General features: G+C 40.3%; 1 pseudogene; it reads right to left on the reverse strand.

Moving 5' to 3' along the window:
* Positions 1-3,429: 3,429 nt before the first annotated feature.
* Positions 3,430-5,191, reverse strand: LOC111171533 (SWI/SNF-related matrix-associated actin-dependent regulator of chromatin subfamily D member 1 pseudogene; annotated as a pseudogene).
* Positions 5,192-13,971: the final 8,780 nt, after the last annotated feature.

Genomic DNA, 13,971 nt, shown 5'->3' on the forward strand with positions numbered 1-13,971 from the left:
GTAAAGATAGATCAGTGAACTCAAAAACAGCACACTGGAACTTATTAAATCTGAGCAGCAAAATGAAAAAAAGTGAAGATAGCTTAGAGACTTATGGGACATCATAAAGCATATTAACATTCACATTATAGGGGTTCAAGAGGGAAAAAGAGAAAGAAAAAGAAGCAGAAAACTTATTTGAAGAAATAATGGTTGAAAATTTCCCTATCTTGGGGAAGGAAACAGACATTCCGATACAGGAAGCCCAGAGAATTCCAAATAAGATGAACCCAAAGAGACCCACACCAAGATGCATTATAATTAAACTGTCAAAATTTAAAGACAAGGAGAGAATCTTAAAATCAGCAAGAGAAACAAAACTTGTTGTGGACAAGAGAACCACTATAAGACTATCAGCAGATTTTTTCACAGAAACTTTGCAGGCCAGAAGTGAGTGGCATGGTGTATTCAAAATGCTAAAGGAAAAATGTTCCCAACCAAGAATACTCTACACAGCAAAGTTATCATTCAGAATTGAAGAAGAGATAAAGAGTTTCCCAGACAAACAAAAACTAAAGGAGTTAATTACCATTAAAACAGCAGTACAAGAAGTGTTAAAGGGGCTCTTTTAAGCTGAAAAAGGTGGGGGGCAAAATTTACTAATAGAAAACTTATGAAAGTATAAATCTCACAGGTAAAGGTAAATATATAGTAGTGGATTCATCACTTATAAAGCTAGTATGAAAGTTAAAAGAAGTAAAAATCACTGTAACTACAATAATTGGTTAAGGGATAACAAGATTAAGATTTAAAAGGTGATATCAAATACAAAATGGAGGTGCAGAGTAAAAATGTAGAGCTTTAGAATGTGTTCAAATTTAAGCTGTCATCAAGTTAAAACAGATGGTTATAAATATAAATTGTTATATGTAAGCTTTACCATAACCACAAGGAAAAACCTATAGTAGACACACAAAAGACAGTGAGAAAGAAATCAAAGCAAATCAAAAGAAATTATCAACAAAATGAAAAGGCAACCTACTGAATGGGAGAAAATATTTGCAAATCATATATCTGATAAGGGGTTAATATCAAAATATTTAAAGAACTCATACAAGTCAATAGCAAAAGAAGAAACAATCCAATTTAAAAAAGGGTAGACAGGCTGAACAGACATTTTACTAAAGAAGATATACACAAGGCCAACAAGTTCATGGGAAAATGCTCAACGTCACTCATCATCAGGGAAGTGCAAATCAAAACCACAATGAGATATCGTCTCACACCTGTTTGAATGGTTATTATCTAAAAGACAAGAAAAAACAAGTATTGGTGAGGTTGTGGAGAAAAGGAAACCCTTCTGCACTGTTGGTGGGAATGTAAATTGGTACAGCTACTATGGAAACCAGTATGGAGGCCCCCCAAAATATTAAAAACAGAACTACTACATGATGCAGCAATTCCATTTCTGGGTATTTATTCAAAGAAAATAAAAACATTAACTCAAAAAGATATATGCACCTTCATGTTCACTGCACCATTATTTATAATAGCCAAGATATGGAAATAACCTCAGTGTCCATTGATGGATGAATGGATAAAGAAAACATGGTATATATACAATGGAATATTACTCAGTCATAAAAAAGAATAAAATCTTTCCATTTGCAACAACATGGATGGACTTTGAGGATATAATTGTAGGTGAAATAAGTCAGAGATAAAGACAAATACCATATGATCTCACTTATAGGTGGAATATAAAACAATTTTTTAATTAAAAAAGAAAAGCTCACATATACAGAGAACAGGTTACCAGAGGCAGGGCTGGAGTTAGGCTGAAATGGGTGAAGGGGATCAAAAGTTACAAATTTTCCATTATAAAATAAGTAAGTCGTGGGGATGTAATGCACAGCATGGTGACTATAGTGAATAATACTGTGTATATTTGAAAGTTGCTAAGAGATTAAATTTTTATTTTTTATTTTTCAGAAGATTCTTTTATTAAAACTGGGTGACATCGATAAGGGGACAGTACAAAAAAAATTTTGGTCCATGAAAAAAATATAATAATTCAATTAATAAAAAGTTATCTTCAGGGACACTGTGTAGGAGTGCTGAGCTTCCTTCTCATGGTTCCAGCCCCAGGGACAGAGGTTGTCTGTCCAGTGTCACTCTGGGAAGAACCTTTCAAGGGAGGGGTGGGATAATGACAGGAAGGGGAAGACAGGGAGGAAGTTTTGCTGTCCCCAGTGTGGGACAGTCAGGGATACAGGGCTGGGGGATGTGCTTGCAGAAGCCTGGGGAGGGGGTGGGGAAGCAGGGGCTTTGTCAGTTCTGCGGGTTTAGAGCCCATGCTGAACAGAATTCCCCCTCTGTGCCCAGCTGTCTCCCACCCTGCTGTGTTGAGTCTGCGAGCCTGGGATATGCTAACTCAGGGGTGATACAACCTGGGAAGAAGAATTTGAGGCTCCCCTGGAAAGATGCAAAACCATCTCAGTTGCAAGGGGCCAAGATCACAAGGTCCTGCTGCTACCTGAGGGGTCTGAAGCTTTTGAGGGCAGGGGCTGGGTAGTCACAATCCTGTGAGGCAGGGAGAGGGAAGAGTCAAAAACCCAACTCAGAGCTATTCTCCAGCCTTAGGCGCTTTCACTCCTCAGTGCCCTAGAAGTCACCAGTGGGTGTCAACTGGGCAGACAAGGGACAGGAAAACAGGGATGGCCCAGGGCTTTTACCCACTTGATTTTAGGCCTGTTTCTCCATGAAAGGATGGGGGAGGCAGGGTGGAATGAATGAATGAGTCACACCTCCAAGCAATAGCAGGAAGGAACAGCCTCTGCTGGCAATGACAGTACCCTAGGTGAGGACCCTTGGGGCTCTGACAGGGAAAGGCAAGATTCCCCCACTCAAATGCCCTGGGTTAGGACAGATAGGAGGGAATCCTAAAAAGCAGCTACAGGGAGTGTGGTGAGAGGGAGCAATACTAAGAGAACTAACTCCAAAACTGATGTGGACCCCCTACGAGGGAGTAAGAGAAGCACTGAGACAGCAGGCCAATTCAGAGGGCTGCAGACTGACCTGGGGCTCAGTGGAGCCCAAGAACCAGGATTCCTTTAGTGCTAGAGGGCAACAAGTGAAGGGACAGTTTGCTCCAAACCTGGGAAGGAAGGAATCTGGATTCTGTTATCAGGAAAGCCAAGATCAACTAGCTTATAGAGTGCCCCCAGGCCTGAGTCTCGGAGAAGGGGCTAAAGCTCCCAACTCCCGGGTCTCTGAAGGGCAGGATCAGTGTAGCTGGTCCCCTTGAAGACCACTTGGCCTTAGGCCCAATCCATTCAATGCACTGATTACCACTACAGGTTCTCTCTCTAATACTATTTAGAGGTCCTATGCAGACCAGGGGAGGGTACAGGCACATGGGAACTTTGTGGGGTAAAGGGAAGCTGGGGGTAGGAAGGGATGGGGTGAGAGAAGAGGGTAACAGGTATCATGTGAGACCCTCTTCATTCTGGTGTTGTCCTAGAACCAACAGCATCCCCTGGAAGGCCCCAAGCAAGACCAAGGCAGGTGCTATGAGGCAGGCAGCACAGGGCCCAAATAAAGAAATCGGTGCAGCCAAATCAGGGCTGTGGGAGAAGCCCTATGTATTTCGGATTCCCAGGGCTTGCTCTAATTCTTGTCGTCTCTGCTGCCCCTTGGAGCAGACGCATCGGCACACAGCCTCCTGTGCCCAAGGCTGGAAGTAGAACTCAGCTCGGCGCTCTTCCTCTGTGTTACCCACCACATCAGTCATGGTCTTGAGGTCCCGGCACTGGGACTGAAGCCAGTCATTGATGAAACCCTGAGGGTCTCTGGCAAAGCTCAGCATGAACTCTCGCTGGGTCTTCAGCTGATTGATAGTTTCTATTGTCTCATGGATCTTGTTGTCTAGAGTAGCAATCTCCTGCTGGCTGGCAACAGACAGCAGAAAAGAATTCATCTGGGTCTTCGCGGTATCATCCACTTCCACATCAATGTCATAACAAGCTTTTTCTGATCATTCAGGTCAACACTGATGACATGATTAATGATGATGGGCTCTGGTGGCATAAGCAAGGCGAGGAGCTGTTGGGGGATCTCTGAAAACTTCATAGGTTGAGACTCAAAGATCTGCTGGAGGTACTTGTCACAGATGACAAACTCCCACTCATGTGGGTCCTGGAGCTTATGCGCCTTAATATATTGCCACAGTGCTTGAATGATCACTGGACGGGTCTGGCTGTGGATGCCCAGCAGCCGAGCCAGACGAGGGTCTAATTTAAACTGAGGAGGCTGGTAATCCAGCATCAGCAGGACAGTACACCGTACATTCACATGTCCTGGCCGCTTCACCTGGAAGCCATCTGTCTCCTGGGTAGTGGCGGTCCTGTGCCATTCCACCAGATGGTTATCTGGCCCATTCAGGTCTTTGTCCAGTTCGATCACCAAGGACTTAAAAAAAGAAGATGTTTTAAGAAGACTTAAAACAAACCTCGTTTGTTTGGTGGCATCATATTTGGACAAGGCTGAAACCTCCAGGAGCCGTCCTACCCGAAGCTCCCAGGAAGCCACCGTCCCTTCCCCATCCTCAGCATCTGACTTAGTCGGATTGAAAGTGTTAGAAATGAAAATTCGCAGCTTCCGTTTTTGCTTGATGGGACGTTCCAAGGCTTCCTGGATATCTAGCTGTTTCCTCATGATAGTCTGGTCCAGTTTCCTTTCAAAAGCCAAGAGATCCATATAGGCCTGGGATTCTGGTACCAGTTCACGAATCCTTTGAGGTAGAATTTTGTCAGCCATCTTCTTTTTCTTTGCATTGTGGTTCCGATTTTGGACCGCCTGCTGCTGGACCTGCTGGATCTGCTGAGGTGCAGGTCTCTTGAGGGACTGGTCCATCCCTGACTGGGCCAGGCCAGGTCGGACTGAAGGTTTTCCCCCATAGCCAGGGGGTCCCATGGAAGGTCCCTGAGGTGTCATTCGGCTGCCTGGTAGCATACCTGGTCTCGGATAGGCCGCTCCAGGCATCGGGGAGCGGTACAGCCCTTGACCCGGCGCCGGGCCCATTCGCACCGGAGGCCCCGGAGTCCCGCCCAGACCGAGGGCAGCCACCGCGCCCGCTCCTCCTGAGGCTCCGGCCGCCGCTCGGAGCCACAGACTGGAAACCCGCCCGGGCCGCCATCTTTCCCAGAGCCGCTGCTGCAGCTGCACAAACAACCGGAACCGGAACTCCCCGCGCCCCCCACGTTCCCCGCGCGCCAGCCCGGCTGCCCGGCTGGCCCGCTGGCATGGGAGGCTCGGGGCAGCGAGCCAAGATTAAATTTTTAAAGTCCTCATCGAAAGAAAAAATTTTGTAGTAATGTATGCTGACAGACTTTAACTAGACTTACTGTGGGAAACATTTTGCAATGTATAAAAATATTGAATCATTAAGTTGTACACTTGAAACTAATGTTATATGTCAATTATTCCTCAATAAAAAAATAAACAATTAAATACAATTAAAAAAATTTTTAACAAGAAAAGAAATTCTGATAAACTTAAACCAGTATGACACCTTCTCTATGCTGTGTGAATTTTCTATGCCCTGGAAAAGCAAGACAAATGAAATATCACTCTAATTTTATGTACTATTTGTAAACATAAACGTCCATGATATTGTCTAATTTAAAATTGGTGATATTGTAATAAAATAGTTCTGAATCATACTTGTTTCATAAGCAAAATGTAATGTGATTTTCTAACTTTAGATTTGAACAACGTGTTACCTTGAATTTAAACAAAAAACCAAAAAAACGGCTATCTTTCTAGCCCTCTGATGGGCACCTGCTGGAGCCCCACCCCTGTCTCTGAAGCCTCTGTCCATGGTCCTACCATGAATCCACCAGCTATACCGAATTCCCTACTGAGCTCCAGCCTCAGAGTGCTGAGTTACATGTTGGAACTGCCTACAGGGCAGGCCAGTGCCTGTTCTTCCCACAGGCCACCTCTCTACATGAGCACCTCTGTTCTTCTCAGGCCTGTGCAGTCTCCAGTGCTAGGATTAGCTTCCCATGAGGACAAGCCTGAAACGAGGACCATCCACCCAGGAACTGATGTAGATGCATATATCCCAGGGAAAGGAGCAGAAAGTCTGCTGCAGGCTCTGAATTGGCTAGAGAACCTTCTGAAAAGGCACTGAAGTGAATCCCCCAGCTGCAGTGGCCACAGGGAGACTGGTGGGAGCAAGCAGGCCAAGATGTCCTCTCCAGGGAGCTCTGCCAGGGCCTGTCTATGCCCCAGCGACGGCTGTACTGGCTTCAGATCCCAGAGGCTCTGCAGCAGTTGTGCAGGTGAAGAGGGGTCTCAAACAGTAGTCAAGAGCTTCCTGAACAATTTTTCACGCCAACTCCCCACTTTTCCTAATTAAACATTTGGAAGAAAGCTTCCTCACAGAGGATTTTTTAGGTCAGTGAAACTACTCTGTTTAATACTATAATGGTGGACATATGCCATTTACACTTGTCTAAACCCATAGAATGTACAACACCAAGAGTGAACCCTAATGCAAACTATGGACTTTAGGCAATTACGTGTCAGTGTAGTTTCATCAATTGTCGCAAATGTACCACTCTGCTGAGGAATATTGATAATGGGGGAGACTATGAATGTGAGGGGGAAGGAAGTAAATGGGAAATCTCTGTATCTTTTCAACTTTCCTGTGAACTTAAAACTTCTCTAAAAAATAAAGTCTATTTAAGAATTATACATAAAAAAGGAAAACATGGAAAAAAAGGACTTTGCTCCACAAGCTCCCAGGGCACTTGAACAAAGCTCCTTGTAGTGGGTCTATGTACAGTCCTTCACTTTTAAGCCAAAGTGCCCTGCTTTAGGGAAATCGTTTTGCAATCAGATCCTAAACTCATGGGGCCTTTTAAATAGCCCCGTTTCATCTTCCTCTTGCCCTCAGACTTCAGACTCTGTATTTCTCATGGAAATACTTACTTCCTATTCCCTCCTGACAAACCTCAAACTCTCTTTTTATTTCACCGTATACATTGACAGCTCATTAAACCCAGTCCAATCCATTAGTTTCAGGGAACGATTAATTTCCTCCTAGGAATAAAGGGGAATATTTATATTCTATTTTTCTAGTGTATCAAAGAAAAGAGAAGTTTTTAAAAGTTAGATAATTCACCATAAAAATGCAATGGCATACTTTCTTTCCCTCACTGACTGTTCAGATCCATAACCATGTTGTGCCAGCTTGGCTGTGCACATAAGTCATATCTTAAATCGATACATATCTTACTTCTAATACTCCTGCCACTGCTCTAATCTAATTCATTATCATCTTTTACTTCTATCCCTACATACTCAAATACACAACCCTTTCTTCGTCCCTTATTGAATCATTGGTCCTTAAAAAGACAAATGAAATGTATATACCTGAAGAACAAGCAACCTTTGATTCATTATACACAAGTTTTTGAGCAGGGAATATGATCTCCACCGTGGGTTTAGCAGACTGCTTTTTGTGGTATGAGTCACTTCAGAGCAGTAATTTGGTGTCATGGTGATAAAGAGGGAGAAGAGGGAAAACATCTTAACATTTCTCAGCAGAAAATGTCTTCCTAAATAACATAAAATATCAAAAGTGCAACAGTGGCTCTGACTATTGCTGGAGCTCCTGATGCATTTAAAATTTAAGTGCAAGTAGAAAATGAAAAAGTCCTTCTGGACCTGTGGTTTTCGATTGTTGGAGATTTTGCACCCCAGGGGACATTTGGCACTGTCTGGAGACATGCTTGAATATCCAGGGGATGCTACTGGCACGTAGTGGTAGAAGTCAGGGATGCTGATAGTGCACTGCAATATATAGGGCAGCCCTTCACAACAAAGAATTATGCAGCCCACAATGTCCATAGTCACATTTGAGAAGCTCTGTTTTAGACCAACTGTCTCATTTTACATATGATGAATCTAAGGCCCAGGGTCTCAAAAGTCTACAGAGAAGCAAGGTTTTCCCTCTCTGCCTCATCTGCATAATAAGTTATGGTCCTAACAAGCCTTACAATCAAACTATAGGATCCAAACTGCAGGAAAGACATAGGTTTTACAGGAACCCAGGGATTCACCAACATGATAACTAATTTCCTTTTATGGAAATGTTAAATCTCATTGCTTTCCCTCTGTGGAAGAAAAAAAATTACCAAGAAACAAAAACCAAAGTAGGCTGATTTTAGGAGAACGCGATAGCCAAGGGTTTCCTAAATTAAGTTTCTTGCAAGAAACCAAAGAACTCAGAATTTGGAGCTTTCTTCTGGGATAAAAATAAAACTCATATGAGCCTTGGAGAATTTGAATCACCCACTCTTTGGCACCTAAAATTTCACTTACCCTAACAGTGTCTGTAGTGTGTGTGTGTGTGTGTGTGTGTGTGTGTGTGTGTGTGTGTGTGTGTTTTAAACCACTAATCTGATTTTTTCACTCCCCTGCTTAAAAAGCTCACCAATGGCTTATCATTGCAATCCCAATAAATCCCTTTTATCAGTGCCTTTAAGACTCTACTGGATCTGCTCTTCTCACCATCTTTTCCCCTTCTCCCCTTTTCTCTACCTCAGGACTTTGAACTTATTCTTCCCTGTAAAGGAAGAGCTACTTCCCTAGATAATTTTATTTTTAGCTCCTTCTCATCATTCATTCAGGCCTTGGCAAAAATGTCATCTCTTCAGAAAAGATCACCCTATTTAAAGAAAGTCACCCCTGTGATTACCTATCATAGTCACTGTTTATTTCCTTCATAACACTTAGAAAATCTAGAATTATTTACACATTGTTTAGTTGTTAACTCTTTCCTCCTACTAGAATGTAGGATTGTGTCTGTTTTGTTCAGTGCTATATCCACTGCACCTAGAACACCCTATGGAACTTAGTAGAACTCAGTAGGTTTGTTAAATGTATGAATGAGTGAAGTCAGTGCCAATAGTGAGAAAAGGGAAAGAAATTTTAGTGTGAGATTCCAGGGGAAGAGAAAATGTTGCGGTGGGTGTGCAGAATAAGTCCTTCCAGGAACAAAAATGATCAAATAAAGGGGTAAGAATGACTTTGTCGGGAGTGACATCTCTAAGGAGTCAGTCCTGAAATGACAGTCTAAACGAAGCACTACTTAATTCTGAATAAAAGGAACAGTTAAAATAGGAATAGCAGAGATGTTGTTTAAGGGTACAAACTAGTAGATAAGTAAGTCCGAGAGATCTGACACACAGTAAAGGGAATACAGACAACAATACTGTATTATAATCTTCAAATTGGCTAAGAGACTAGATCTTAATTATTTCCACCACACACATAAAAATAATAATTATGTGACATGATAGGGGTGTTAACTATAGCTACAATGACAATCGTTTTACAATATGTAATATATTAAATCCACGTGTTGCGCACCTTAAATTTACAAATGTAAAAAAAAATAGTGAAAAACATCTCTTCAACCTTTTAAGATTTCCAGCAGTTCTGTAACTTTGAGTTTATCACTTTCCATAACTCAATGACTTGGGTTCCTCCTCTCCAAAATGAGATGACACAAATATCTCATAGACAACACAATCTCATAGAACTGTTGCTAGGATTAAATTGGATGTTAAACACAAAGGGTTTTACTGCAAAGCCTGGTATCTAGTGTTTAATAATTATCATTACTAGTACTTGGCAATATGGTTTATTAATGGTTTATTGCTGTCTGCTTTCATTTACTTACTATCAGTAACAAAACCAAACAAGAAAACAAAAACAGTTTTTAGGAAACCCAGAAGGAAATGTGTGGCTGTTTCAAAAGTAGCAGCCTAGGGAGAAATGAGGGAATGGCACACGGCTCCAAGCAGAGCCCAAGTGGGATACAATGCAGGGGGAAGGGCTGATGATGGCAGCTAGGAGGAAGAAGGCAGACAAATCCTTTTGGCCTGTGGGAGGGAAGAGTGAAGTGTAGCACAATGGATCCCTCAAAGTTTATTGCCCACAGAGGACTAAAGAGTTGGTCTAGGGTTATGCTGGTTGTGGATGGAAAAGGAGAGAGATGTTGAGTTTGAGAGACTTTCTAGGGAAAGAAATAACCAGAATTAGGAGCTAGCTACCTATCTGAAATAGAAAAATAAAGGTGTGAAAAACGAACTTAAAAATACTGCAAAAGTTTGAAATATAAAAGTGTTCTACACTTTCTAGTTTTTTCTCAAACTTTCCAATTTGTCAATATACGCGCAGCTCCATAACACATATGTTTTTGTCTATTTTTGTGTCTGTTTTATTTTCTTTTTCCCATTCCTTTTCCTCTCCCTCTGTGTATTTCTATCTCTAGGTCTTTTTAATTCGTTGGTTTTTTTTGGACATTTTGAGTATGTTCTCAGATGGTTTCCATGGGGAATAATAACTAAAGTGAGAGCCATATTCCCTTTCTAGAGGCACTTCTAACATGAGCTTCATGGCTCCATGTGATTAAAATAATCTTTATTTGCTTCAAAATAGTCATGAGGCTGTGTCTCCCACAAGGTCGTAAACAACTTGAAGTAAGAGCATGTGGTATTTGCTTTCCATCCCTGTTGCTGAGTATTGTGTCTGTCTGACATATTGCCAGCATCTAATAAATGAATATGTTGATATTAAATGAATAAGTAGTATTTATTTACTTTCAAAATAGCATCTACTAAAGGACGCAACACAAAGTTCATGAAAGAGAAACTACAGATATATTGAAATGGAAGCAACTTTGCTAACAGGTGGAGGGTCTAACTGACATTCACATTGCCCATTTGGGTATGGCAAATAAACAATGAAACAACAACCAAACTCCTCAGTAATAAAAGATGAAAATTAAAACCAGAGATAATTCCTTTCTAATCAATTAACATTTAAAAGCTATTATTGTTCACTGACCTTTAGGGTATAGAAAGAAGTGTCGTCTCATACTCTGATATTGGTAATAAATATTGTTACCCTTTTGGAAAATAAGTAGACAAAATATATCTTGCTTTGAATATGTTCTTTGACCAGAAAATTCTACTTGTAGAAAATGACTCTAAATAAGCAACTGGAAATTAATAAAAGACAGTCTTTACACCTAAAATGTTGAAAACTGAAGCTTCCTAAACTTTTAACTTTAGGAATATATCATGTGCATTCACTGAATATTATATATTATAAATTGTTTGTAAAATGTTTTTAATGACAAAAATGTGAATATTATTTTAAAGCAATAAAAAACAAGATAAAAATTAAATATTGATTTTGAGCCTATTTGCACATATATAAAATGTATATATATTTCTGTATTTTCTAAATTGTGTACAAGGAACAATAAGAGAAAAACAAACAAGGATATAAAACTTTAAATAGATTCCTCCCTGGCCCCTATCCCCTTATCAAATTATAAATAGTGAGTGATGGCCCTAGTAGCATAGAGTACAATAATGCCTGCATCTTGGTTCTAATATCATTGTCCAACAAAAGGGACCATTGCTCCTTGGAGAAATGGCTGACCTAGGCCAGGAGCAAGGAGTTCACAAGATGAGTCTGGAGCATACTGTAGTGCCAAAAGTAAAGCAGTGCTAAAAAAAATGTATGGGGTTATGTGAAAGGGACACAGGAGTCAACAGAAAGCTGACTCAATAGACAGAGCTAGAACAATTTGAGAAACAAAATAGGGTAGTATTGGATTATAACCCAAAGTATAAACTAAATATCCATGAGTCCATACTGATACAAATAAATGATCAAATAAATAAATAAGTGGGGGAGAATAGACAAATATCCCTTGCAGAAGAATTCCAAATAATTTATACAGATAATCAGCCCTCATAAGAGATAGCATATATCCCCAGACCTTAAAGAGTGGGCTGTGCATAATGACTTCCTTCCAAAGAGTAGTATGGAAAGAGGAAAAAAAGAGTAACTTGCTAATGAAGAAACTGGATAAACATTACCTCTACTAGGTGATTATGGTCAATATTAATAGTGAAAAATCCTGGTGATAGCATGTATCTTTCATATGATGTGATAAATATGATATGATGTGATAAACATGTCATTTTTTCTTTATGATCTTTCTCTCAAAAAACCATAACTCCAGTCTAATAAGAAGAAAAACATCAGACAGATTACAATAGAGAAGCAACCTACAAAATACCTGAGCAACACTACTAAAATCTGTCAAGGCCATCAAAAGCAAGGCAAGTCAGAGAAACTGTCACAGCCAAGGGGAACATAATGAGATATGACAAGTAAATGTAAGTTGGTATCTTGGATGGGATCCTGGAACAGAAAAAGGAAATTAGGTAAAAACTAAGGAAATCTGAATAAACTATGGACTTTAGATAATAACAGCATATCAATAATATATTAATATTGGTTCATTATTTGCATTAAAAAAAGTACCATACTAATGTAAGTTGTTAATAATGGGGGTAACTGGGTAAGGGAGTTCTATGGGGAACTCTCTGTACTATCTTCCCAAGTTTTCTATAAACGTAAAACTGTTCTAAAAACAAAGTCTATTAAAAAATAATTTGTGGTTTTATGTTAAATAAGTTCTTTATCCAAATGAACTATCAAGTATGACACATCTCAAAAGAATCACCTTCCACACATATTTCCTTAGGAAAATCCTAGAAAAAAAATGCTCTACCAAACAAAGGGTGGCAAATAAGAAAAATGGAATTTAAGACAAAGGAGACAATAAAGCAATCCCTAAGGTGATGGCATTAGAAAATCCTAAGACAAGTCTGGGTAGCCACTGTAGACAGCAACCAGTCCAGACCTTCATGGAAGGACAGAGGTAGAGGTAGAAATAGTCATGGGTCCAAGAAAAAAAAATTGATTTGTTATTTTACATGTATGCATGTATATAGAAAAAAAAATTTAATTCACACTAATGACATTTATACAGAAAATTAAGGAACAAAAACAACAATATAAACATAGGCAATTACTTCCTACAAGGAAAAGAAAAAGTTTCACAGAAAAGGAAATATGAATAATATTACCATAGTCATGATAATGTAACATATGGAAATACAGTATTTTATCTAAAGGTTATGCAGTTATCCCCCCAAAGTATGCTTTATGCCACTTTGCTTTTACAAAGGACCTATACTAGTACCTGTTTTTGCTGAACCATAGAAGTCATGAGAAGATTTTCGCTTTTACCCAAAAAAGGCCAAAGGTGAAATAGCATTCGGCATTTGTTTTGCAGCAACCCCGTACAGAGGCAGCATGCACCCTGAGCAGTGAGAGTGATACCACCAAGCACCTTCCCCAGGTACTATTCTCAGCATCTTGGTATTAAGCTATCATAGCTTTAACGTGTGTCTGTGAGCATCTGTACTTTATCTCGAATTATTTTGTGCATCCGTTAGCAAGAAGTGGCCTAAGGTAATTGCTTCTTTACTTTATGCCATTTAGGCTTATGACAAATTTCATACGAATGCTCTACTTTTGAAGAGCAGGGGAAACCTGTAACTATATTTCAAGTGTGGAGGAGGCAGATTGTATGAAGGGGATTTGGGAGAGATGTGTAGGGGATTGAAAGGGAGCTAAACCTTTATCTTTCACAGCAGGAAATCAGATGTTGTACTTATTTTATCTTTAATTTGCTCTTTTCCTAACTTCATAAGTGAATATTTAAATCATTGATTTTTAAGTCTTTCTCCTTTTTTTTTTTTTTTTTTTTTTTGTGGTACGTGGACCTCTCACTGCTGTGGCCTCTCCCGTTGCGGAGCACAGGCTCAGCAGCCATGGCGCATGGGCCCAGCCGCTCCACGGCATGTGGGATCTTCCCGGACCAGGGCACGAACCCGTGTCCCCTGCATCGGCAGGCGGACTCTCAACCACTGCGCCACCAGGGAAGCCCCCCTCTCCTTTTTAATATGATCATTTAGTTCGATAAGTTTTCTTCTTAGTTCTGTTTTAGGTACATCTCATAATGTTTTTTAAATTGTATTTTTA

Source organism: Delphinapterus leucas, chromosome 5 (assembly GCF_059928025.1).
Source record: "Delphinapterus leucas isolate spDelLeu-1000000601 "Yukka" chromosome 5, BTC_Dleu_Yukka2, whole genome shotgun sequence".
In the NCBI taxonomy this organism is placed as follows: Eukaryota; Metazoa; Chordata; class Mammalia; order Artiodactyla; family Monodontidae; genus Delphinapterus; species Delphinapterus leucas.